This window comes from Bubalus kerabau, chromosome 1 (assembly GCF_029407905.1).
Source record: "Bubalus kerabau isolate K-KA32 ecotype Philippines breed swamp buffalo chromosome 1, PCC_UOA_SB_1v2, whole genome shotgun sequence".
NCBI classification, from domain to species: Eukaryota; Metazoa; Chordata; class Mammalia; order Artiodactyla; family Bovidae; genus Bubalus; species Bubalus kerabau.
This window is the reverse complement of record NC_073624.1, coordinates 84,854,748-84,880,950: the sequence shown is the minus strand read 5'-3', so window position 1 is coordinate 84,880,950 and position 26,203 is coordinate 84,854,748. Positions and strand designations below refer to the sequence as shown.

General features: G+C 40.4%; 1 long non-coding RNA gene across 2 annotated transcripts in view; it reads right to left on the bottom strand.

Annotated features, from left to right (window-relative positions):
- The window catches only part of LOC129641671 (uncharacterized), a 121,929-nt gene that overhangs the window by 33,837 nt on the left and 61,889 nt on the right, over nucleotides 1–26,203 (bottom strand). The window contains exons 3-4 of one of the 2 annotated variants that reach the window (XR_008709389.1): nucleotides 17,648–17,799; nucleotides 17,332–17,448 (exon numbers count right to left, since the gene is read on the bottom strand). This is a non-coding gene — a long non-coding RNA (uncharacterized LOC129641671). Of the gene's footprint in view, nucleotides 1–16,960; nucleotides 17,449–17,647; nucleotides 17,800–26,203 lie in introns of those variants that run through there. The other variant, XR_008709388.1, reaches the window with a different exon arrangement.

Genomic DNA, 26,203 nt, shown 5'->3' with positions numbered 1-26,203 from the left:
ATTTTCCCCTTTTCCCATATAATCTAATATAAAAATGTCATATAATGGAAGGAGTGTGGGCTTTGGAGTAACACAGAACTGGGTACAATCCTGGCTTTATCACTGTGTGGCCTGAGGCAAGTCTCCAAGCTTCCTTGGGCCTCAGTTTCTTTAGCTCAGAAATTAGGGTAATGTTTACCTTGCAGGGTGGCTGAGAGCACTGGAGACCATGTGTGGAGACAGAACGTGGGCTGAACTAATAAGGAGCAACACTGTGAAGTGCTGTCTGTGGCTGGCGGTGCTTTCCCAGCAGGACACACCGTTAACCCCTTTCCTACAGTGTGACCAGGAAGCTCCTCCATCAAGAGTGGGACTCCTTCCTCTCCTCTTGAATTCGCCTGGCCTTGTGGCTCCCTTGTAACACACAGGGTGCAGCAACAGTGAGGCTGCCTGCCCTCTCAGACCAAAGTCCTGCAGCCCCTCTGGTTCTTGTGAAACACTCCCTCTCCTGACCCTTTAGGACACCTCCTCTCTGACCCCAGCTATTGTGTTATGAGGAAGCCCAAGACCCCTGGGGAGGTGACAAGTAGGTGTTCAGGTGAACAATCTCAACTGAGCCTGCTCTGAGTAATTTTAGTCCAGGTTCCAGGCATGTGACTGCAGACATATCCAGGAGATTCGAGTCCCAGTCCTGTGGGTCACCCTCAGTCATTAGTGTCTTCCCAGCTGAAGCCCCACATGTCATGGAGCTGTGCCCTTTGTGACTCTCACCAATAGAATCATGTCCCCTATATACTGCTGCTGCTGCTGCTAAGTTGCTTCAGTCATATCCGACTCTGTGCGACCCCATAGACGGCAGCCCACCAGGCTCCCTCATCCCTGGGATACTCCAGGCAAGAACACTGGAGTGGGTTGCCATTTCCTTCTCCAGTGCATGAAAGTGAAAAGTGAAAGTGAAGACGCTCAGTTGTGTCCGACTTTTCACGACCCCACAGACTGCAGCCTACCAGGATCCTCTGTCCATGGGATTTTCCAGGCAAGAGTACTGGAGCGGGGTGCCATTGCCTTCTCCCCTGCTATATACAGATGAATTCCATTCTGAGAGGGTGTTTGTAAGTCCAGTTTGGTCATATGTCCAACAAAGTTAGCCTGGGTACCCAACTAACACGATTGGCTGTATAGTACTGTATTGTAATAGGTCATAATACTTTTCACACAAATGATACATAAAAAAAACACACACACACAAAAAAAACTAAATAAAACCTTTTTAATCTCCCAGTACAGTACCTTGAAAAGTACAGTAATAAGTACAACAGCTGGTATACAGAAACTGGTGTCAAGTGAACAGGCAAGAAGAGTTACTGACTGGAGGAGGGAGAGGAGGTGGTAGATGGTAGAGTTGAAGGATCCTCCACAACAGGAGACAGAGGGCAAGTTGCAATTTCACTTATGCCTGACACTGACCTGAGGGAATGCACATTTGCAACTTAAAGGTTCATTTGTAGGGAACTTACTGTATTGTAAAATGGTTGCTGTTTTACACCTCCTAGTTTGCAGCATTTTATGTAGTAATAGGTGACTGGAACAGAGCTGGTAATGTTCTTAGAACTGTGCTGCAAGAGAATTCAAAGAGGACCCCACTTGGTGGGAGCCTAAATTTCTAATGTTTGTGATACACTGGCAACAGATACTCTCTCACTGAACAGCAGCTCTTTCTTCTGAGCTCCTGGACAAGTCTGGACAAGTCAGAGATAGTGGCAGCTAAAACATCCATTTCTCCAAAGCTGACTCCACCCATGGTAGTCCTTGGAAAGAAGAGCAGGCAAGCAGCTCCCAACCCAGAACTACGTTCCCTGTGCTGTCACCCAGCACCACACCAGTTTCATGGTCACCAGATCACTGTGTGTTTGTCTTTAAAATGCAATACCTTCCAGAGGTGCCCTGAGACTCATTCACTGCTGGGCAGGAATGGTCAAGATCATTTCCTTAGAGAAAGGTAGTTTTGATTTGTAGTACAAGGGAAGGCATTCTGGAGACCCCTGGTAGCATGATAATAGGGGTTATACCAAAGTAAGAAGTGGGGGAGGAGGCTTCAGGAAAGTAGCTGGGAGAGGAACCCTGAAATTTTCCTGCCTACACATTGCTTAAATCAGCAGAGATGGATGCCTTCCACGCACTGGAATTTCACCCATTTCCTGGCCTGCAAAAAAATGTTGCAGGTTTCCCTATGTCCAGATCACCTCTAAGCCACTGAAGCTTCCATCAGAATTTGAACTGTTCCCAAACCACCTGACCTGCCTCCTGAGAAATCTGTATGCAGGTCAAGAAGCAACAGTTAGAACTGGACATGAAACAACAGACTGGTTCCAAATTGGGAAAGGAGTACGTCAAACCTGTATATTGTCACCCTGCTTATTTAACTTATATTTCTCTTATCATGAGAAATGCAGGACTGGATAAAGCACAAGCTGGAATGAAGATTGCGGGAGAAATATCAATAACCTCAGATATGCAGGTAACACCACCCTTATGGCAGAAAGTGAAGAGGAACTAAAGAGCTTCTTGATGAAAATGAAAGATAAGAGTGAAAAAGTTGGCTTAAAACTCAACATTCAGAAAACGAAGATCATGGCATCTAGTCCCATCTCTTCATGGCAAATAGATGGGGAAACAATGGAAACAGTGACAGACTTTATTTTTTTTTGGCTCCAAAATCACTGCAGATGGTGACTGCAGCTGTGAAATTAAAAGATGCTTGTTCCTTGGAAGAAAAGTTATGACCAACCTAGACAGCATATTAAAAAGCAGAGACATTACTTTGCCAAGAAAGGTCCATCTAATCAAAGCTATGGTTTTTCCAGTAGCCATGTACAGATGTGAGAGCTGGACTATGAAGAAAGCTGAGCACCGAAGAATTGATGCTTTTGAACTGTGGTGTTGGAGGAGACTCTTGAGAGTTCCTTGGACTGCAAGGAGATCCAACCAGTCCATCCTAAAGGAAATCGGTCCTGAATATTCATTGGAAGGACTGATGCTGAAGCTGAAACTCCAATACTTTGGCCACCTGATGCAAAGAACTGACTCATTTGAAAAGACCCTGATGCTGGGAGGGATTGGGGGCAGGAGGAAAAGGGGACAACAGAGGATGAGATGTTTGGATGGCATCACTGACTCAGTGGAGATGAGTTTGAGTAAGCTCCGGAAGTTGGTGATGGACAGGGAAGCCTGGCATGCTACAGTCCATGGGGTTGCAAAGAGTCAGACATGACTGAGCAACTGAACTTAACTGAACTGAAACTACCCGTGACTCTTGAGTTTGAATTTCCTCATTCAGTTTGTCAGTGGGAAAAAGGAGGAAAAGAAATATGAGGAAGAGAAGAGAAGTGAAAATACCTAAGTCTTCTACCTGCTTTCTATCCCTCAGAATGAAAACCTCTTAATTATAGGGCTGGGTCTTAGACCAGCATAATTAATACACATAACTGATGGCTAATAAATTGTTGATTAAGTGGGATTGGACAAAATCAGTGCAATATTTTGCAGAATCTCATATCCACAAGAATTTTTAGAATATTGCACAAGAATGCCAAGGGTGGGATAAGGAAGACTCACTTTCAACCCACGTAAGTTTGCACTACTAACGTACCTTTTAAATGTTCACTTAGAAATATTCATATATGTTGTACAAGTAAAATCCTTCAAAAAGAGACGGAAAATCCCTAATGTTGGAGTAAAAATAAAATAAAGCAAAATTCTAACTGGTCACCAATGTCACTTTCAAGGCCATATGAAGCTATTTCCCCTTCCTCAAATCTACCCACCCACCATGTAGCCCCCAGGATTCAAAATCTACATTATTTCAATTGGATCCCATTGTGGAATAATTCTCAAGATGGCAATTATCATAGACTGGTAGATTCTCAGCATTGCACATAACAAGTCCCACAAAGCATGGGCAATGGCCAGTTTCTCATCTAAGAGGGACGCCTCCTCCCCAGGGGAGCTTCAACCCACTTTGGGGGCCTCTTCCACTTTTCAAGGCTACTGCTCCCACCTTTGAAGAGCTCTCTATTTTTAAACATTCTTTGAGCTGAAATCTCTCTTCCTTTTGTCTTGAATACTTTATGAAACTATTACTAATGGAATCATTCAACATTTGATTTATTTCAACAGAAATTTATTGTAGAAGTAGAGATATTGAGTAAAAATCAATCTTGATTTATATTGTTTATGTAAGTTCTATAGGTGCTAGACACTATGACTTTTTAAAGAAAGAGGAAGAGTATAGGGAGGATTTAACCATTAGTGAATGGTCTTATTAAATTGGCAGTTATAAGCTATGTAAGTTACAGTAATGAAATAGGATAACTATAAAGAAAAGTCCCCAAAAGGTACAATAACACTGATACAATGAAACATGAAACATATCTAATAAATGGAAACATTAATATAAATTTTTATAAAAACATAATTCTAAGCACAAAACTTTGATATACATACAAGTACAAAACTAAAAATCTTCCAAACAAGTCTATGTAAACTTTTACAATGAAAGTTTTTATAAAAATGAATTTGCAAATAAAAATCTCAGAACAAAGAAATATTCTTTGTATTCTGTTAGTAATACTGAATAAAGAGGCCATTTTTATACTCTGAGCATGTTTAGAGGTTAAGTTTAATTTATAAATAATTTTGAAACGTTAAAAGAGACGTGGGGGGAATTTGTTCTGTAAGTTAAACAGCAATTTGATCTCAACATCATTAAAAATAAACTTTCACCTGTTACTAATTTTCTTCTTAGTTACAAAGGCATTGTTTGTTTGAATGAAAGGCAAAAAGCATCTTGATGCTGTTTATACAGTCCAAATAAGAGAACAAATTGCAAAGGCCCGTGAATGCTAAAAAGCAAATAAAGGAACTTTTCCAAGAATATGTGGAAAACACAGCCAGGGCTACAGACAATTATAAGTACTGGATGGTGAACCTCAAACAGCACCCCAGATACTGCATATTTGAGTTGCAAACAGTACTGCAATCCTACATCTGAGAATACTTCTTTTGTGTGTACTATCTTTAATTGTTGACTTGTAATAAACTCTGAAAATTGAGCCCAGTATCACAAAAAGCCTTCCACAACCTCTGCCAGCAAAGCAAAAGAGTATTTTGTGTGATGTCTTTGGTTTCAGTTTTATTATTATAGGGGGTGTGTCGGTTTGTGTATCTATAATTGTGTGTTTGTTTATACTTTATGAATATGCATGTAATTTTGGCATTGGCTTCCATTTTCAAAAGCAGCTCAAGTCCATGCCAAGAGACAAGCAGAAATAACCCTTAAAAAGGACAAAATAACTCGATGGGTCCATTCTAATCTGAGCCATTCACATGAATAAATGAATAAGTTATAGCAATACTTCAACAGTAAGATTTTATACATTGGAACCAAAAGTCTGTTTCCAAACTGGCAGACCAGGTACAGTCCAGGGACACTCCAAACAATAAATGATAAGAAATCATAGGAAAAATATCTGCAAAAACACACCTGGGGCCTTGGCAAAAGCAGAGTTCAGGTAAACACTCCATAGTCAATAGATAATCTGACATCTCCTATTTACTAAGCCCTCTTTTCCAAGCTCTATTGGAAAGAATCAGAAAAACTGTCCAATGATTCCAGAATATTTCCAAATGCTCCATCAATTTTCTCTCTGTTCCTGCCTCCCTCCCTCCCCCTCATCTCCTTCCATTTCCCCCCTCTTTCTCTTTCTCCTCCTCCTTCCATCCTTCCATTCATAACAGGAAACACAAGCCAGTCCCACCCATAAGATTGTTCCCAATTCCTTTAGCTCTCAGTCAAGGCACTATACATCTTTTTGCGCTTAACCTCCAAACTTCCAGAATTAGTGAATTGTAGCACTGCTTCAGTTTTAACACTGTGCACTCCCTCCAGTGTCTCTCATGAACTTTTCATTGATTGAGTATTATCTCATCTTGTATCTTCACCTTCCTACCTCATTACAGGCTGTGAACACTCACTTCTCAAAATCCTCTCCCATGGTTTCCATAATACATGCTCCTCACCCTCTATGTCTCTGATCATCTTTCCTCCACATTTTCTCCACTTAATTATCTTCATAAATTTAGGTGCTCCTAAATTCCCTGTTCATTTGACTCTGACTCACTTGGTGCCTGGCTCAATTTTATAGTCTCAATCAACAGCTCTATAAAAATGGCTTCCAAATATTTTCCTTATCCTGCTTTCTCTCCCAAGTTTTGCTCTCACAACTCCAACTCTACATCAGTTAGACCTGGCTATTCCTTCAGCACCTAAAACCCTCCTTCGGTGATGTCTCCCATGTGCACCTGCTTGTTCCACCCTCATTATCACACCTTGGTTCAAATGCTCATGGCTTTTTGCTTGGGCCCTGGAAAGGGCTCCCTAGCTGCCTCTAGCCCCAGTTTCCTGGAATTTATCTCCTCTCCTGCTGCCTACTGCATTTTTTCAGAAGTTCAACCTTAGCCACATCTCTCCTTTTCAAAAACTCTGTGTCTCTCCATCCTGCAGAATAAAGCCCAAATTCATTTCTATGGTATTTATACTCCTTTCTGGGATCAATCCAACCAATTTATCCTGACTGACATTCCCCACCTTACCTCCCATGATCCTCCACCATATAGCTTTCACTTTAGCTAAAATTAACTACTCAAGTTCCCTACACTTTCTCAAATATCCTCATTCGTGCATTTTGGGGGGCCTGGAATAGTTTTTTCTCCATCCCTGCCATTCCCAAACCCCACCCCATCCTACAGAGCCTAAATAGACTAAAACTGATCTTATGGACTCTTCCTTTATCAGCCCCACTTCCCAACCACAAGGAAGGCTCCATCCACCCTGTAAACTCATTGAATATGATCTCCTCTGATGCCATTTTCTCCCTTGTGTTTGGTTATTTATGAATATGTCCTAAATCTTGCAATAAACCTTTTGAAAGTTGGAGCTTTCATGTCCAGCATAGTGCCTGGTATGTAAGAGTTTCCTTTCTATTTCTTTCACTTAATAAATATTTATGAGGTACTATCCTGCCCTGTGCATTAGGAATTCAATGGTGAATGAAACCCAGTCCTTGCCTTTATGGGATTTATATTTTAGATTCAAAAGAAACGTTTATTGCAAAAAAACTCTTACGAAAAATATTTTAAGTAAACATTTAGTTCTCTAAATGTCAATATTTCATAGAAGCAAAGTTCTTATGCATAAAAGTTCTATGCACATCCAAAGCATTATTATTCTGTCACAGAAGGCAAGTTGACTTCTCCTCAAGAAGGAGAGAAGAAAGGCATCAGTGTGGCTTCCCTGGCATCCTGCCCTGTGATCCCCTCTGTGACCTTTCTTCGCTTCCAACTTTGACCTTGATACTTCCCATTTTTGACCTTATTCCCATTCTGTCTAGCATGTAACCTAGCATTCTAAGACCTGACTTTGTCCTCCTAGCCCTGACCCTAATTCCCTTATAACTAGGCTGTTCGTCTGGACTAGATATAAGTCCTAACCATTTTATGAGCTTGATTATGCTTTGTTTCTAAACAATAGATAAATGGATGACCCTGGTGAACCGAATGACACAAAGGAACTCTGTGAGCACCTGGTCAGAGACCTTGGACTCCCATATTGGCTTAATCAACAATGTCAAAAAATAAATAGATAAGCAAACTGCAACACTGAGTGTAACATAATGACAGTCTCTGCAATACTGTGCAGGACTCTGCCCTGCGCTGGGGTCTGGCTGCTGCCTTAAGAGCCAAGGAAATCATGCCTCCAGTTTAAGGCTCCTTCTTTTTGCTTCTTTCCTCTGAATAAATGTCACTTCCCTGGAAACAAGAACTTTATTCATCAACTGAGAATTGTGGTCATTCCTCAGTCTAACAGAGTCTCTTTTTCTCTGGTTCTCCATTTCTCCTTTCTCAAAATACTTCTTTGCTTCTCAAGTTCATTTAGGGACTACCAAATGGCTAGGCTTATAGGCTATCAGCAATATTCCTAGGTGCTAATTAAGAACATCTGCCTTTTGCCATGAATTTTTACATCACGTCTCAATAAAGAAAAGCAGAAGCATCTTCCAGGAATTCTGAAATGCAGAATATGGATGGTGTGTCTTGATTTCATTTGTTCTCTAAGATCAACAGAAAGCTCTTATACCTATTTTGAGTAAACTGTCTTTGGAACCTCAGATATAATTTAGTCAATGATGCTGCAGACAGCAAGAATCTGCTTTGAATAACTAACCCTGTTACCTTTTGTTTCCTGTGCAGATTCCTCCATGAAGGACAAAAGCAGGGCTTCTTGTTGCTTTTAAGGAAATGGAGTTTTTAAAAAGCTTACAAGCTCAAGATGGAATTCAAAGTCAGCAGTCTTAGAAGTATTATATCAGACTATAGATGGTAAGCTAAATGGGTGCTAAATTCAGGGCCTAATTAAATAATTTTATAATGTCTTCAAATCTTTTACCACAGAGATGGTTTTATTGTGTTTGTAAACTAAATTTGGAGATAACTTCTCTTGAGACTATGTCATTTCCTAGGACTATATCAAGAATCTGGGGAAGTTATATTAACTCTTTCTGACTATATTGGGGCCCCTTTGCATGCATGAGTGCTCAGTCATTCAGTCATATTTGACTCTTTGCAACCCTACAGACTGAGCCCGCCAGGTTCCTCTCTCCATGGAATTCTCCAGGCAAGAATACTGGAGTGGGCTGCCATGCCCTCCTCCAGGGGTGGGGCCCCTTTAAGATTTGGAAAAACTTTTTTACTTAACGATCCTTGAAAGAGACAAAAATAGTTTCCAAGACCACTCATCTTATTATCCTAGGAATCATCTCCCATGATAGAAATCTCAGCAAATATATAAGTAGGTTCTTTTCATTCTCTTGATCCATCCTACCCAGGGTAAATATGAGATGAGAAAGAAACACTGAGGGCCAGGTTAGCTTCTACCTTGAAAATCGCTGTCCCTCAACTCACTTCCCTCCTACCTAACTCAGAATAATCTTGAAAAAGTCTCACAAGCATTCACAAATAATGGGTCTTTTGGTCTCATACAACATGCTGGTTAACATTTTATATAACATGATTTGTATGTTGGCAAATGCACAGCTCCATGCAACTTCTAATAGCCATTCATTTGACAGCTTTTTTATATATATAACTATGGGTCAAGCAAATTTCTGAGTACTGAGGATTAAGAGAATGAGCAAGGAAGACTTGGTGTCTGACCCTTGAGACTTTTGTAGTCTTGACTCTGTTGCTATCCTCTCTCCTTGCTTGTGAAAGCCCAGTGGCTCCTTTGCAAACCCCAGTGACCTCATCAGTTTGAGAGGAAAGTGGGTAGTCTCACCCACTACCTCCTGGGTTCTTTGTTCTTCACTTGGCCCTCGGGGTGCCATGTGGCCCATTGAGTACTGGGTCTTGTTCTTTCAACCTGGCTCAGGTTCCCCTGAGATGGACCTCAGTTCCAGGGACATTACATTAAACTGCACTCAAAATTATTCCTTCCCCAGAAATAGTGACTTCAGACCAATTATGTGTACTTTGTTTGCTCTCAGGATGACCTGGAGTTCAATATCTGCTTAATCTGTTTGATAAAACATCCAAGGAAATCAGAACATCATGTCTCCTATTTGCCACTGGTATTTTAAATAAATTAATTAATTGCCCCCAACATTTCTTTAATTCATCCTTGTTTTAAAATGCACTAAAATGATAGGGAGAAAATTAAGGACCTTTAGTCCAATGGTGGAGAAGGAAATGGCAGCCCACTCCAGTGTTCTTGCCTGGAGAATCCCAGGGACAGGGGAGCCTGGTGGGCTGCCATCTATGGGGTCGCACAGAGTCGGACACGACTGAAGTGACTTAGCAGCAGCAGCAACAGCACAGTCCAATGATCAGTTTTTCCTATCATTTTATCCTATCACTAAACTCTATGCTGTTAAAATGACATGTCATTAATTAACCACAATGTCAAATACAAAACTCATTCCTTTTTCTTTAATGTCATCTTTAACCACTTCAAACAGAATACAATGTTTACAAAGCCAAATGCCAAATGATTAGTGAAAATTGCTAATTAAATCAATGATTTATGTAATAGTCTCTGGAGAGGATAAAAATGATTTCCTATCTCTGCTCTGAGAGCATCAGTATAAAATATTTGGAAGACTATGGTCTGTGCAGTCATACACACCTGAATCAAAATCCCCTCCCTCCCCCTTATCACCTCTGGGACTCCACCAGGCCCCTTCAGCTCTCTGGGCCTCATTTTTAAAATGAGTTTCTTCATTTAAAAAATGAGGACCATAATGCCTAGATTATAAATCTCTCACCAGGATTAAAAGAGATTAGATACAAACAGTGATTAAAACACTACCTGCCACTTAACGGATTTTCTCTCCACTAAGTAATTATAAATCCAATAGAAGAACTAAGATAAATACAAAAATAACTGCACTAGAATGGTATAGGGAGTAAATGTTATGTGGTGTTACAATCAATCCACAGGGATTTCAGAAGGAGAAATCAGTCCTTGTCAAGGTGATCAGCAAAAATGTCAGGAAACAACATTGAGCTAAGCTAATTGGAATGGTCAAGGTTTGGCTAAGCAGAGCTGGAGGAATATTGAGACAGAGAAAACGCAAGCACCCTGTCTTAGAGGCAGAAAACGTGGAGGCAGAGTCCTGGTGGATTTGTCCAATCAGGTGTGCAGGGAGCAAGAGGAAGTCGGTGCTGTGGACACAGATTATGATCTTTCCATAGCCCATAAGAAGAATTGTAAGAAACAAGTCCAAACTACCATTTTTTTGGGCCACAAAACACTCTTTTCCTAAACTGGTTCCACCCCAGCAATCTGCTTCTGAAAACAAAACTATTGAATTAAATCTATGTCAGCCCCCTTTTCACATTCCTGTTTCTTGTGACCAATACAGACACCTGTATGACATGTAAAACCTCTGCTACCACCAAGAAGCTGGGGTCTGTCTCTATGACTTAGACATTGCAGGAATCTTCCTGCAATGCGGGAGATGTGGGTTCCATCCCTGAGTTGAGAAGATCCCCTGGAGAAGGGAATGGCTACCCACCCCAGTATTCTTGCCTGGAGAATTCCAACGACAGAGGAGCCTGATGGGTTACAGTTCATGGGATCACAAAGAGTCAGACATGACCGAGTGGCTAACACACACACACACTCCTGCTATAAGCAATTAAGCTTTCACTTTTCTCACCTATTTTTCAGAGGCCTTATTCTAGAATACTCAACACTATTACAGAGAAGGCAATGGCACCCCACTCCAGTACTCTTGCCTGGAAAATCCCATGGATGGAGGAGCCTGGTAGGCTGCAGTCCATGGGGTTGCAAAGAGTCGGACATGACTGAGCAACTTCACTTTCACTTTCCACTTTCATGCATTGGAGAAGGAAATGGCAACCCACTCCAGTGTTCTTGCCTGGAGAATCCCAGGGACGGGGGAGCCTGGTGGGCTGCCGTCTATGAGGTTGCACAGAGTCCGACACTACTGAAGTGACTTAGCAGCAGCAGCAGCAACACTATTAAGAAAAAAGGAATTGTTCCATGACATGGTTCCTTTGCTGAAAGCATTTGCAAGGTCCTGGATGAAGAGGAGACTTTTTTTCCCCAGCTATCTCCTTCAAAAGTTACTGTTGCTCCTTCTTCACTTTGACTTCTTAACTGTTTCAGGTAACGGTCGCAGAGGAAAGCCCTAAACTGGGTTCACATTGTGAACCCAAGCATTTCATGGGTGACATTTATTTTCACAGAGGTTCCAGGCACCTCATGGGGAGGACTCAGGAAGTGTTACTCAGAAATGTTTTCAACAACTTGAGAATGGGAAAAGGTGGTCAGGAACCAATGGGTCTCAAAGAACAGGATCAGTCATTTAACTGGTTCCAGAGAAAGAGAGACCTTCACAGCAAAGGTGGGTCGGCAAACGAGGGCAGAATGTGCAAAAGGAGGCCAAAAGATAGTGCCCTGAAAAAGGCAGAACCAGGCCACATATGTATGGAAGACCTACTTGCAAACTGTTCTCCACTCTAAACCTGCCACTGCAGTCATGGTGAATGTAAAACAAATTCAGACAAATCATTAAAACCGTTGCAGTACTAAAGAACACGTGAAATGGTTTACTGCAGGTCCCTATTTAAATTGCTTTGTACAAAATAAGTCTTTTGCTGGCACACTGGAACAGTAAGGAGTTATTGTGATCATCTTTTATTAAAAAGGAGGACCATTTTGTTTATATATATATATATATATATATATATATACACACACACATACATCTATATATTCTTATAGAAGAAATGGACTTAAATTGCAGAAAGATAAGTTTATTAAAATTCATTGCAATTCCCACACTATTATATTTTTTAATAACCATCTTGCTTTCTGCCGTGGGCCCCCTGCCAATACACAGATGCATTTGGCTTCACCCAGGTCAAAAGTGATGCTTCAGTGCATCCTTTGGGATTAGGTCTGTACTCAAACACAATTCATCTTCAGCGTAAAATTTGATTGAACCATGTGAGTAAAACTACATTAGAATTTTTGTATGTAAGATCTAACCTTTGAGCTCATTCCTGAATTATCACTAAAATGTGAAAGAAAGTGAAAGTGTTAGTCGCTCAGTTTCCGTCCAACTCTTTGCAAGCCCATGGATTGTAGCCCACCAGTCTCCTCTCTCCATGGGATTCTCCAGGCAAGAATACTGGAGTGGGTTGCCATGCCCTCCTTCAGGGAATCTTCCCAACCCAGGGATCAAACCCAGGTCTCCCGCATTGCAGGCAGATTCTTTACTGTCTGAGCCACCAGGGAAGCCCAAATGACTAAAATAGATAAGGTCAAAAAAGAGAAGCTGCTGCTGCTGCTAAGTCGCTTCAGTTGTGTCCAACTCTGTGCGACCCCATAGATGGCAGCCCACTAGGCTCCTCTGTCCCTGGGATTCTCCAGGCAAGAATACTAGAGTGGGTTGCCATTTCCTTCTCCAATGCATGAAAGTGAAAAGTGAAAGTGAAGTCACTGAAAAAGAGAAGAGGAACCCAAAAACATGAAAAGATGGGTGAATGATGGTCCAACTGGAGGTGCCCTGAAATGTAATGTCCTCCTCTGTCCCTGGGGCAGGACTTTAACTCTGTAGATACCAGTTCAGTCTGTGTTTAGAAAGAAAGATTATTTCTGATGGCACGATAACCAAGTTTTTAAAAAAATAATAGAGTAATAAAAATTTAAATAAAGGTAAAATTATTCCCATAGTTTGATAACACTTTTCTTGTGAGAGTTTAAAGTAATAGTATAAAAATACTCTTATAGGATAAAGTATAAAGTAATACTATATATATTTATATTTATTTATATTTCTTTTAGGAATGTTTTAAATCAAATTATGTCTAAGTTAAATAGATCAGATGAGTTATTGTTTTATCCTACATATCATAATTTTTTCATCAAATCTGTCATTTCCAACTTTCAAAAAATATTCCTTCCCTCTTGGTTGATTCTACAGATTGAGGGACAATAAGACTGTGAACAGCTAAAACATGCTCTTAGTATTTATTTTAATTTACAAGATTTTTGGTGTTTTTCAGCAGTTTTTAAAACCATATATTGGATGATCAAAGTTCTTAAATCTGCCTGTATTAAGAAATGCCAAGAACATAAGGATTTGAATTGATTGTTCTTGGGATAGCATTTTAGAAATGAAATGCAACATTATCCTCAAGCTTTTGTGATCAATTTTCTAGCCTAGAAAAACAGGTGGTTTAAAAAACTTCTGGAACTTTCTTACTACCAGGTGTTGACATCCAGGCAAGAACACACCGTATTTTCACTCTGTTTAAATCTGAATTAAATCATTAAATACTAAATTGTGAATACCAAAAATCTTTGAAAAAGGCATTAAAAAGCCAATCAGTTTTACACAAAGAAAGCTATGTACTTTACCTAAAATTAGGAGTTTGGAATTAACATATACACACTACTATATATAAAATATACAATCAACAAGGACCTACTGTATAGCACTGGGAACATAGTCAACATTTTGTAAAAACCTGTAAGTGAAAAGAATCTGAAAAAGGATATAATATATATATATATACACACACACACACACACACACACAACTGAATCACTTTGCTGTATACCTAAAAATAACACAACATTGTAAATCAACTAAACGTCAGTAAAATAAATAAATAAATACATAAATTTTTTAAAGTGTCATACAGAGGAGAAAAAAACCTGCCTTTTAAAAAAATTATCATGACTTGTAGCAGTGGACAACATAACCCAGATGGAGAAAGCAAACTTCCAGCACTCAGCTGGCTTTTCCTAAACTCCATTTTATACACGCACCTTATTAAATCTCCCTAATGTGGCAGTTGTCTGGAGCCTGGGCTATAACCAAGTCAAACCTAGGGTGATGGAGGTAACAGTAACCGCTGGCACCAGCCTTCTGAGGAGTTATCGTGTTTGAGAAAGAAAACATTGTCGGGGTGGTAGCATAACCCCAAGAGTAATAAAGTGGCCAGACACCTGGAAGCAATTACGTGCATGGTCGAGATTATCCATCATGCTTTGCTCACTGTCTCTCTTGCAAAGACCTTTGTTTTTACACTCACAGTAGCTAACTTCTGGGCTGAAAAGCCTGTTTCACAAACGATGTTTTCCACCGAGGCCCTTCCACTTACTGCCATTCCCACATGATGTCGATCATTTGTTTGCACAGCCCAGCGACAAACCTCAGAGCTGCTGTAATAATAAGTTGGTTAGCAGGCTTGCAGGAGCAGCTGCATCAATCACGCTCCTGCCACAGCCCAAAGAAATGCCCTTTGCCCACCAACACTGCTTAGCAGAATGTAGTCTGGGTCTCTCAGATGGAACTGTTCAAGCACCATTTTCCATTTAGGCCTAATTTAATATTTTTCTAAATCAGATTATTGCTTGTAGGTCATTATCATTAAGTTCCTTCTGACATGTATTTATCGCTCAGATACCATTATTCATTAGGCTATCGTGCTGCTGGCTATGAAGTTAGCCTAAGACCTGGGATCAGATGCTTTTTTCTTTCAGGTCAGGGGGTATCAGGACTATAGAAAATTATTGGATCTTCCACTACTGTTCTGGTGCCTTGAAAACTGTGTCAGCTTTCCAGATATTCCTCAAACACTTGCTTAATTGTGTTGAATAGAGTTCTTGTGATTAATAAAAATCCATGTGATTTAGAGTCACATCCTTTGCCATAGCCCATACATGTATCCTGTGAGAGAATTTAAATGCTAGTTAAACTGGCTTTGTTAATGTGATGTTTATAACTGACCATTTTATATATTAACTCTGTGTAAACACCCAGCAAAAGAAAACCTAGGTTCATTTAGATAAAGTGTTTTCCAGCTTGGTACTAGCATATCTAAGAAGTTTCTCAGAAACCCACCAGATTCTCTTCTGAGAAATCTTATAAATTAGAATGTTTTTAAAGCACAGATTTAGGGAGATAAATAAAATTTGAAGCTTGCTGGGCCATAGGGGGCTGTGGGGGCACCACCTCCCACCAGTGCTCACTGCATTGGGAAATATACATGAAAGCATTTAAATGAAACATTCCTTGTTCCTTTAGGATCTTACATTTGAAAGTTGACAGTATTAAAAAGCAAACAAACAAGCATCCATAATTTGGAGAGGAGGGGAAGGGGATAAGGGTTCAGTTCAGTCGCTCAGTGGTGTCCGACTGTTTTCGACCCCGTGAATCACAGCACGCCAGGCCTCCCTGTCCATCACCAACTCCCAGAGTTCACTCAAACTCATGTCCATCGAGTCGGTGATGCCATCCAGCCATCTCATCCTCTGTCGTCCCCTTCTCCTCCTGCCCCCAATCCCTCCCAGCATCAGAGTCTTTTAGCAGGGTTCAAATTAGGGCTAATTTGGTCCCTAATTTGGAATCTGTCCTGGCCCAGCTGCTCTCTATCTCTTCATCACCACTAATCTCTTCAGTCAATGACACAACTTTAACGGGACTTGGAGATCACTGAGCAGGGCTCTGGTCCTTCTGCTACTGCAAACTAAGGCTTCCCAGCAGTTTGATCCTCACCATTTAGAAAACCAGTTTCAGTTACTTCCTACCCAGTTTCTGCAGGAGATACAATGGTTCTCCAGCTATGAGATCTGTGGGCCACTTCTGATGAGGAGAACTTTACATAATATAAGTCAGGCTCCTTTCTGCTGGTCTGAAGTTCCCAAGGGGATTTTTGTAACTAAGAAATCAAGATTTGTACACCTACCCTTTCTAAAACAAAAATTTTACAATTCTAATGTCAACTTGGTTATTATATTCTTAAAGTGGGACATGAGCTCGAGCTTGCACTATTGTTCCAACAGGCTCACAAAACCTGGGTGCAACAGAACCATCCTATCCCTATAAAAATCTGTTCTGCTCAAGCTTTATCAGGCTATGCAGTGATTTTTTTTTTTAACTGGAGTATAGCTGCTTTACAATATTGTGTTAGTCTCTGCCTCACAGGAAAGTGAATCAGTCATAAATATATATACATATATATATATATATCATCTCTTTTTGTATTTGCTTCCCACTTAGGTCATCACAGAGCATTAAGTAAACTCCCCTGTGCTATTAATAGATTCTCATTGGGTTATCTATTTTATATATATTTTATAATAGCAGTGTATATATGTCAATCCCAGTCTCCCAATCCATCCCACTTCCCCCCTTCCCACTTGGTGTCCACACGTTTTATCCTCTACATCTGTTTCTTTATTTCTACACAGTGATATTTAACCCTTGTTTCCTCCCAAATTTCTCAGCTTCTTCCTACCCCTCTCCCACCATCCTCATACACACCCCTGGAAGTTCATTCTGCAAGTTCATTCTGCCAATCTCAAGTAACTACTTAAACACTTAAATAGTCAGTACTCTGTTGCAGTCTTTCTCAAGGCAGAGTCACCACAGACAGCACAACACAATAATCCTGAAAATAACTTAGCAACTAGATCAATGCTTTCCCTTGTTCGTCCACACATCTGCCCACAGATCGGATAGCCAGTTTTCATCAACTTCACTTCTTTCCTCTGTCAGCCTTGTACCTCAGAGTAACTTCTGAATTAAAGTTCATTTCTGAACTTTCATACAAAAAAAGAGTCATAAAAATATATATGCTTCCATTTGCCACTGGGGCTATTAACAAAGTATTTCTGATTCTCAATAAAAAATTCCAACTTTGATAAAACAATTTTTAAGTACAATTCTGATCCAATGAAAATAGTCTTCATCAAACCTCAATTTTGAATCCTCCATGAGTCTCTCCCTTCATGTCAGGTGGCCTTTTTGTCCTTAAAAATGCTATTCTCATTCCATTCATGTCTTCTCTCCTCTAGGATAGTTGTCCCCAAACCTGTCAGGGCATCAGAATCAGCTGGTGCCCCAGAATCATGGGGCAGATTTTTCAAAAAACAGACAACCAGGTCCTGCCCCACCACCACTGCTTCAAGATTCTTATTGCTCAGGGCTAGAGTGGGGCCTAGATATTTATATTTTGATAAAGCTCTCCAGGTGATCCTGGAAACCTGAGATTTTAGGAAACATTGACTTACCAAAGCAGTGGTTCTTGATCAGCAGGACACTGGCTAATCACATGGCCAGACTTCACCAGCCTTACTCTCTCTGACCATAGGACCAAGAATCCAGTTCGGCCATACTGAAGTTGCTTTGCAAAAATGATCCAGATGACTCATTAGTTGCAAACCTAAATATAGAGATTTAATCAGAAATAAATAACCCCTAAATAAAGCATTGCATATTTTTAACTCTATAATCTAGCCTGCCTCTCTACACGTATCAGTTGTTTGGAAGTGAACCAAAGAGACAAAATCATGAAACAAGCACTAAGAGACCATTTTTTTTCTTCACCTATCTTCACACACAAATGTTTAATAAACTAGTCCCCAGACAGTAGTTAGTTTCCAGTTTAAGTTGAAAACCCCGAAGGCACATAAACTCTCATTAGGATAAGGAAGGTACATAAACTCTCTTAGGCCTCCAGTGTGGGATATTACAACCGTGTTTCCTAGATGTCCTTTCCTCAGAATCACAAAGTGTATCCTTCCTATTGCCCACTAGGTCTTCCTCACCCACCCTCAGCAGAGATGGAGAAGAACAGATGGTGGCAAAGGCAGGAATCTGGTAATGGATGTATGATCCGTTTGCATCTTGTATGGCTGTGATCAACGCCACCACTAAATCCCCTTTTTGCCCTCTATGGTAAGATCAGAATGACAGCCCAATTTATCATCTGTGGATATTGGTGTAAACAACTTCAAGGCCGGGGTATTTTTCATACCCCCTTGCAAACTGTCATCAGTTCTGTAGAATAGTAAGGAAACCACTGATCCATTTAAGAAACTGTCAGCAGGTGTACGAAGAAGTGAAAGATGGATGCTTTCAAAGGGTCTTAGGAAAGAAGGCTCCAGCTGCCAGAACACATGACTTCTGATGCATAGTCTAGACTGGCCACAGAGCAAGGGAAATTGTGGGGCAGAGTGTGACTCTCAACACCACAGTTATCAGCAGAAAGAACAATTCACTTCAGAAGAAATTTCCAGACATGCATTCCTTAGTTAGGAAGTACCTGAGTCATAGCAATGTCTCTGCCACAGTTCTCCCGAGTGCCAACTCTGGAATTATAAACCTATGCCTCAGAGATTCTAAATGGAATCTCTCCCACCCTATGCAGCAACCACCACCACTTACTGAAAATAATTAAAATCCACTTCTTGGAAGCAAATACTGAGTTTAAATCTTGAAAATTTCTTTTTCAAAAAATCGTATTTTTATATATTAATATATATATATACACACATATAACTGAATCACTTTGCTGAATACCAGAAATTAATACAACATTGTAAATCAACTGCTTCAATAAAAAGTGAACAACCAAAGTTAATTTTAAGAAATCGTAGATCGTCATGATGTCCATCTTAAAAATTAGCAGATTATCTGGAGTTTCAAACTTCACATATGTCATTTACCATCAGTTCAGTCACTCAGTCATGTCCGACTCTTTTCGACCCCATGACCATGCAGCACGCCAGGCCTCCCTGTCCATCACCATCCCCCAGAGTTCACTCAGACTCACATCCATTGAGTCAGTGATGCCATCCAGCCATCTCATCCTCTGTTGTCCCCTTCTCCTCCTGCCCCTAATCCCTCCCAGCATCAGAGTCTTTTCCAATGAGTCAACTCTTCACATGAGGTGGCCAAGCTACTGGAGTTTCAGCTTTAGCATCATTCCTTCCAAAGAACACCCAGGACTGATCTCCTTTAGAGTGGACTGGTTGGATCTCCTTGCAGTCCAAGGGACTCTCAAGAGTCTTTTCCAACACCACAGTTCAAAAGCATCAATTCTTCAGTGCTCAGCTTTCTTCACAGTCCAACTCTCGCATCCATACATAACCACTGGAAAAACCATAGCCTTGACTAGATGGACCTTTGTTGGCAAAGTAATGTCTCTGCTTTTCAATATGCTATCTAGGTTGGTCATAACTGTCCTTCCAAGGAGTAAGCGTCTTTTAATTTTATGGCTGCAATCACCATCTGCAGTGATTTTGGAGCCCCCCCAAAATAAAGTCTGACACTGTTTCCACTGTTTCCCCATCTATTTCCCATGAAGTGATGGGACCAGATGCCATGATCTTAGTTTTCTGAATGTTGAGCTTTAAGCCAACTTTTTCACTCTCCACTTTCACTTTCATCAAGAGGCTTTTTAGTTCCTCTTCACTTTCTGCCATGAGGGTGGTGTCATCTGCATATCTGAGGTTATTGATATTTCTCCTGGCAATCTTAATTCCAGCTTGTCATATACTGAAAAAAAACCTTTTTTTCCTTTTAAGTCTAGCTTTTCTTTTGTATACAAAGTGATTTTGGTAATCTAGTGGTTTTACTTTAATATATTCTGTTCAGTCTCTAGGTTGTATCCAATTCTTTGTGATCCCTATGGACTGTAGCATGCCAGGCTTCCCTGTCCTTCACTATCTCCCAGAGTTTGCTCAAATTCATGTCCATTGAGTCAGTGATGCTTTCTAACCATCTCATCCTCTGTCATCCCCTTCTCCTCCTGCCCTCAATCTTTCCCAACATCAGGGTCTTTTCCAATGAGCTGAGTCTTCACATCAGGTGTCCAAAATATTGGAGCTCCAGAATCAGTCTTTCCAATGAATATTCAGGGTTGATTTCCTTTAAGATTGACTGGTTTGATTGCAGTCCAAAGGGATCTCAAGAATCTTCTCCAGCACAATTTGAAAGGATTATTTCTTCAGCACTCAGTCTTCTTTACGGTCCAGTTCTCACATCTGTACTTAACTACTTGAAAAACTGTAGCTTTGATTATACAGACTTTTGTCAGCAAAGTGATGTCTCTGCTTTTAAACTTGCTTTCTAGGTTTGCCACAGATTTCCTTCAAAGGAGCAAGCATCTTTTAATTTCATGGCTGCAGTCACCATCCACAGTGATTTTGGAGCTCAAGAAAAGAAAATCTGTCACTGTTTCCACTTTTCCCCATCTATCTGCCCTGAAGTGATGGGACTGGATACCATGAGCTTAGTTTTTTTAATGTCAAGTTTCAAGCCAGCTTTTTCACTCTCCTCTTTCATCTTCATCAAGGGGGTCTTTAGTTCCTCTTTGCTTTCTGCCATTAGAGTACCTATCTGAGGTTGTTGATATTTCTCCCAGCAATCTTGATTCCAGCTTGTGCTTCATCCAGCCCAGCATTTCCCATGATGGACTCTGTATTTAAGTTAAATAAGCAGGGTGACAACATATAGTCTTGTTATACTCCTTTTCCAATTTTGAATCAGTCCATTTTTCCATGTCTGGTTCTAACTGTTGCTTCTTGATCTGCATACAGGTTTCTCAGGAGACAGGTAAAGTGGTCTGCTATTCCCATCTCTTTAAGAATTTTCCCCAATTTCTTGTGATCTACACAGTCAAAAAATTTACTGTAGTCAATGAAGCAGAAGTAAATATTTTCCTGGAATTCCCTTCCTTTCTATATGATCGAGAGAACATTGGCAATTTGATCCCTGGCTCCTCTGCCTTTTATAAACCCAGCTTGTATATCTGGAAGTTCTCTGTTCATGTATTGCTAAAGCCTATATTGAAGGATTTTGAGCATAACCTTGCTAGTATATGAAATGAGCACATTTGTACAGTAGTTTGAACATCCTTTGGCATAGCCCTTATTTGGGGTCAGAATGAAAACTGTCCTTTTCCAGTCCCATGGCCACTGTGAGTTTTCCAAATTTGCTTTAATAGCACCATCTTTTAGGATTTGCAAAAGCTCAGCTGGAATTCTATCACCTCCACTAGCTCTGTTTATAGTAATGCTTCCTAAGGCCCACTTCACTTCTACTGCAAGGGACCTGGGTTCCAACTCTGGTTGGGGAACTAAGATCTTGCATGCCTCAGAGTCAAAAATGAACAAATTAATTAAACAGTAAACTTTGGGGAAAAAACAAACAGACAACACACACCATGAGCAATTCAATAGTACTCTCAAAATGTGCATTCAATTACATCAAGTTTATGAAAACTATTCTTTTTTTACATCACTTTGACTAATATAACACAAACTTACATTAACAACAAATTTAGGATTTCCTGATAAATGGTAGTTTCCATGAGAATAAAACAAAAGGAATAAAGCAAAAAGAGGGAGGGAAAGTATGTGAAATTACTATTAGATCCCAAACCCAAGTTTCTTGAGTGTAGTCTTTATTTATCCAAGTGTGCAGAACACTACTCAGTTCCACAACTGCACTGAAAGAGCCCTAAATCCTTGGAAATTGATTTGATAGTTGGATCTGAACAGTCTACTCAAATGTCTTGGCCAACTGGTCCACCATAGACTCAAGCTCATTATGCTGAAATGGAATCCTGGCTTGATTCAGTGCTGTTTCAGATGGGTTCATTTATCTGCACACAAACAGTAGGCTTCCTAAGACATCTCATACATGTTCTGATTTTGTTATTTTATGGGTGATTCCATGGTTTGTTTATTTATTTGGGGCTAGTCATTGCCACTGCACAAGCAACAAATAATATGTTAAACAGTGCCCCACTTATCTGTTAAAAAAAAAATTTTTTTTTAAACCTCTCCTAATTTAAATCACAGCATATTATCAACAAGAATAGCTTCTTTTCAACCTTTAGGGTCAGAACATAAACGAGAGTTAGCCCAGCATGTTCTGTTTGCCTTTCCTTCACTTAACTTAGAGAGAGAGATTAATACATCAACATTAAGAATGTGCAAAGAACCACTTTGAAAACTTCCTGAATGGAGAAGTGTTGCCACGTGTTATTTGCTGAAACCTAAAATTTCTGGGTTCCCCTGGTGGCTCAGATGGTAAAGAATCCACCTGCAATATAGGTGAGTCAGGTTCCATCCCTGGCTCAGGAAGATCCCGTGGAGAGGGAAATGGCTACCCACTCTAGTATTCTTGCCTGGAGAATTCCATGGACAGAGAAGCTTGGCAGGCTACAGTTCATGAGGTCACAAAGAGTCAGACACAACCAAGAGACTAACACTGAAAAAATTATACTTGTTCTTACAGTCTGTGGGATTATTTTTAAAGGACAGATTACAGTTTTTATAATAAAATACCCATTTTGAAAATTACTTATTTAATTACTCATGCTAAAGACCTTATGTCAGGAAAAGAAAATATTGTTGCATGTTACAGATGGTCAAGACTGCAATATTCATTAGCTGTAGACAAGGAAGGAAATAGCCAGTCCACCAAAGCCCCAGTGTGATCATCACAATGATCCAGCATTTCTGCCAAAGCCCTTAAAATTGTCTGTGATAGTTTCTTCAAACAGACCTAGGAAGATGCAGAAAGAAGATTAACTTCCTTTTCTTAATTAGCAATGAATCTTCAGCCTATCCCATTGTATTTTCCTAAAGCAGTTATCAACATCACTTTGTTGATCTTTAAAACAATTTAGATAGGAAATGAGAAAACCAAAGTGAATCAGCTTTAATCTCAAATCTCCACCTATCTGAGGGATCTAATTTAGAAGAACTTTCAAAATGAAGTTATTTCTCAATTGCTAGTTCATAAGCCAAATCAGCATTAAAAAAAGTGCGTCTTGCTTGAAATCTAGGCCAGAGATCTGAGCAGACTTCTAGCCTCCATACTATAGAACATGGTCTCTTTTTAGTGGATGCTCCAGTTCTCCAACTAAAACATGTTTTTACGTAATAGAGACAAGTCTGTGTAGAATAAGAATTTGCTTAGCACTAGTGGTAAAGAACCCACCTGCCAATGCAGGCAGATGTTAAGAGGCAAGGGTTAGATCCCTGGGTTAGGAAGATGCCCTGGAAGAGGGCATTGTAAGCAATTCCAGTATTCTTGCCTGGAGAATCCAGTGGACAGAGGAGCCTGAAGGGCTACAGTCCTTAGGGTCACACAGAATCAGACACAACTGAAGTGACTTAGCAGTTGGCATACACGTAATTTTGTGTAACTGGCTCGCTGCACCAGTGTCTAACAGTTTTTTGAACCCAGTTAAGTGGAGTTCCAGCAGTAGTTTGTCCAGCAGTCATGTATGGATGTGAGAGTTGGACTATAAAAAAGCTGAGCACAGAAGAATTGATACTTTTGTACTGTGGTGTTAGAGAAGACTCTTGAGAGTCCCTTGGACTGCAAGGAGATCCAACCAGTCCATCCTAAAGGAAACCAGTCCTGAAGTCATTGGAAGGACTGATTCTGAAGCTGACACTCCAATACTTTGGCCACCTGATGCAAAGAACTGACTCCTTGGAAAAGACCCTGATGCTGGGAAAGATTGAAGGCAGGAGGAGAAGGGAAGACAGAGGATGAGATGGTTGGATGGCATCACCAACTTGATGGACATGAGTTTGAGAAAGCTTTTGTAGTTGATGATAGACAGGGAGGCCTGGCATGCTTCGATTCATGGGGTCGCAAAGAGTCAGACATGACTGAACGACTGAACTGAACTGAACTGAAGTGGAGTTCTATCCATCATGCTTCAGTTTCCCTCTTGAGAAAAATTCAATCTGTAGCAACTAATATCATTAAGTTAAAATATACAAGGGGAAATATAAGAACATATGCTATTTTTTAAAGAGAGAATAAGAAGGGCAGGAACAATAAATATTGGAAATGTTTCACTTCAAATTCCTTGCCCAAAGTCAACCCCAGTGAGGCAAAATTTTAGTAGACAACCTGCCCTGCATTCTGCAGGCACCAGGGATGTCCCCTGCAGACCCCGAGTCAGCTCTGACAGAATGTCACTGTTTCAGAGTGGCTCTCTCTCAAAGTCACGCTCTGTGCAACTGCAGGGGGCACCTTCTTGGTTGAAGGGCTGCTCCAGGAAACCCTTGAGCTCCATGTGCAGTTCCAAGTGCTGGCTTGCTTAACTCACAGTCCTAGAAGGAAAAGGGCAGTTGGGGCAAAAGCCAAAGTCATCGCTAAGATTAAGCTCAGGGGCCTTCTTCAGGTTCACTCTGAGGATTGAGATGGATGTAGGGATTGGACAGGGGATCAAAGTGAAGTGTCTTTCCAGTTTAATTATGAAATGGTAAATGCCTCTCTTTGTGGTCTCATATTTTTTTTTTCAGGTGTCTCATTGCCTTTTGGTTTTGCCACAGCTGTGACTTAGAAAGAATCATTCATACCTTTGGCTTCCAGAGACCCAAGTTACCTGAATATAGACCAGTCTTCACCATCTTATGTGGTTTATGCTGTGTTTTTTGCCATAGCTAACTAACTATTGAAATTGTTACTACATAACCTTAATCTTTTGGGCTTCCCTGATGACTCAGGTGGTAAAGAATCCAGCTGCAATGGGTTCGATCCCTGGGTTGGGAAGATTCCCCAGAGAAGGGAATGGCAACGCACTCCAGTATTCTTGCCTGGAAAATTCCATGAAGAGAGGAGCCTGGCAGGCTACAGTTCATGGGGTCGCAAAGAGTTGGACACAACCGTGTGACTAATACTTTCACTTCACTTTCAACCTTAATCTTTAACACTTGATTCCATCATCTAAGGAAAATCAAAATCAGATGGCAAGGCTTCTATAACTATTCCAGTTCCAATAGTATGACCTAGGATACTCTCCTGTGTTTCTTCTGCTATAAACTTAGCACGTTTATTTTCAGGCAAAGGTATTTTGTGTTTGCATTCTATGGGGATTGTTTTTTCCCACTTTCTCTTTTTCTTTTTCTCTTTTCCCTAGAGTAAAATACCATATGGTAGACATGCATCTACACTGTTTGGTAGATTAACGAATTCCCACTGAGATCACATATTCCCCTCCTCTGGGGGTTTTTCTGCCTGTATTCCTCATTTCAGATTTTATACAGCTCTTTCTTGATAATATGGCTCACAAAACACATGTTTACATATCTCTGTAGATTGTGTGCAACAGAGATCCTTGAAGTCCATGCTGACAGCATCTACTATGAAAATCATTCAATACCATTATCAGCACCCCCCTCCATACTCTAACCCAACAAACAAGCAAGACCTATGTACAGCCTGTTGTAAAAGTTGGGATAACACTAAATCTGTTTGAGTCATGGCTCACATTTTTATTTCTCAACATAAATATTTTTTATATGAATGAACCGACATTTTTTTCCCTAGGTACAAAGGGCTATTTTTTAATCCCCATTTAAAGGGGTTGGGGGGCAGTTAACGCATGTAGACAGTGGTAACAGAACCACAGCCCCGCTGCATTTGCAGACTCATTGACCTTTTAGCCTTCTGGAGTTTAACCATTTCCTGATGTCCTTTAACAGTAATTTTCTTGTTGGAAAAGCCCTCTCTAAACTGATAGCATCTAAACAAGCTTCTACCTTAATTGGAAAAATTCTCCCATAAATATTTATGCTGCAGTGATTAGGGCAGTTACTGAACTCAACTGCCCATTATGGGTTAAAACAGGGAGCATTGTTTAGGGTTGCCTAAAGCCTGACATGGTTTATTGAAAGGGACTTGAAGCTGTAATTTATTTAATCAAGCCTCTGACCCCAGCCCTCTGGAGTAGCCAGTAATTGTGAAGGAGAACTAACCACATTGACTAGAATCAGTTTTCAGGGTTGTAAATTCTGAAAGTCTAATTC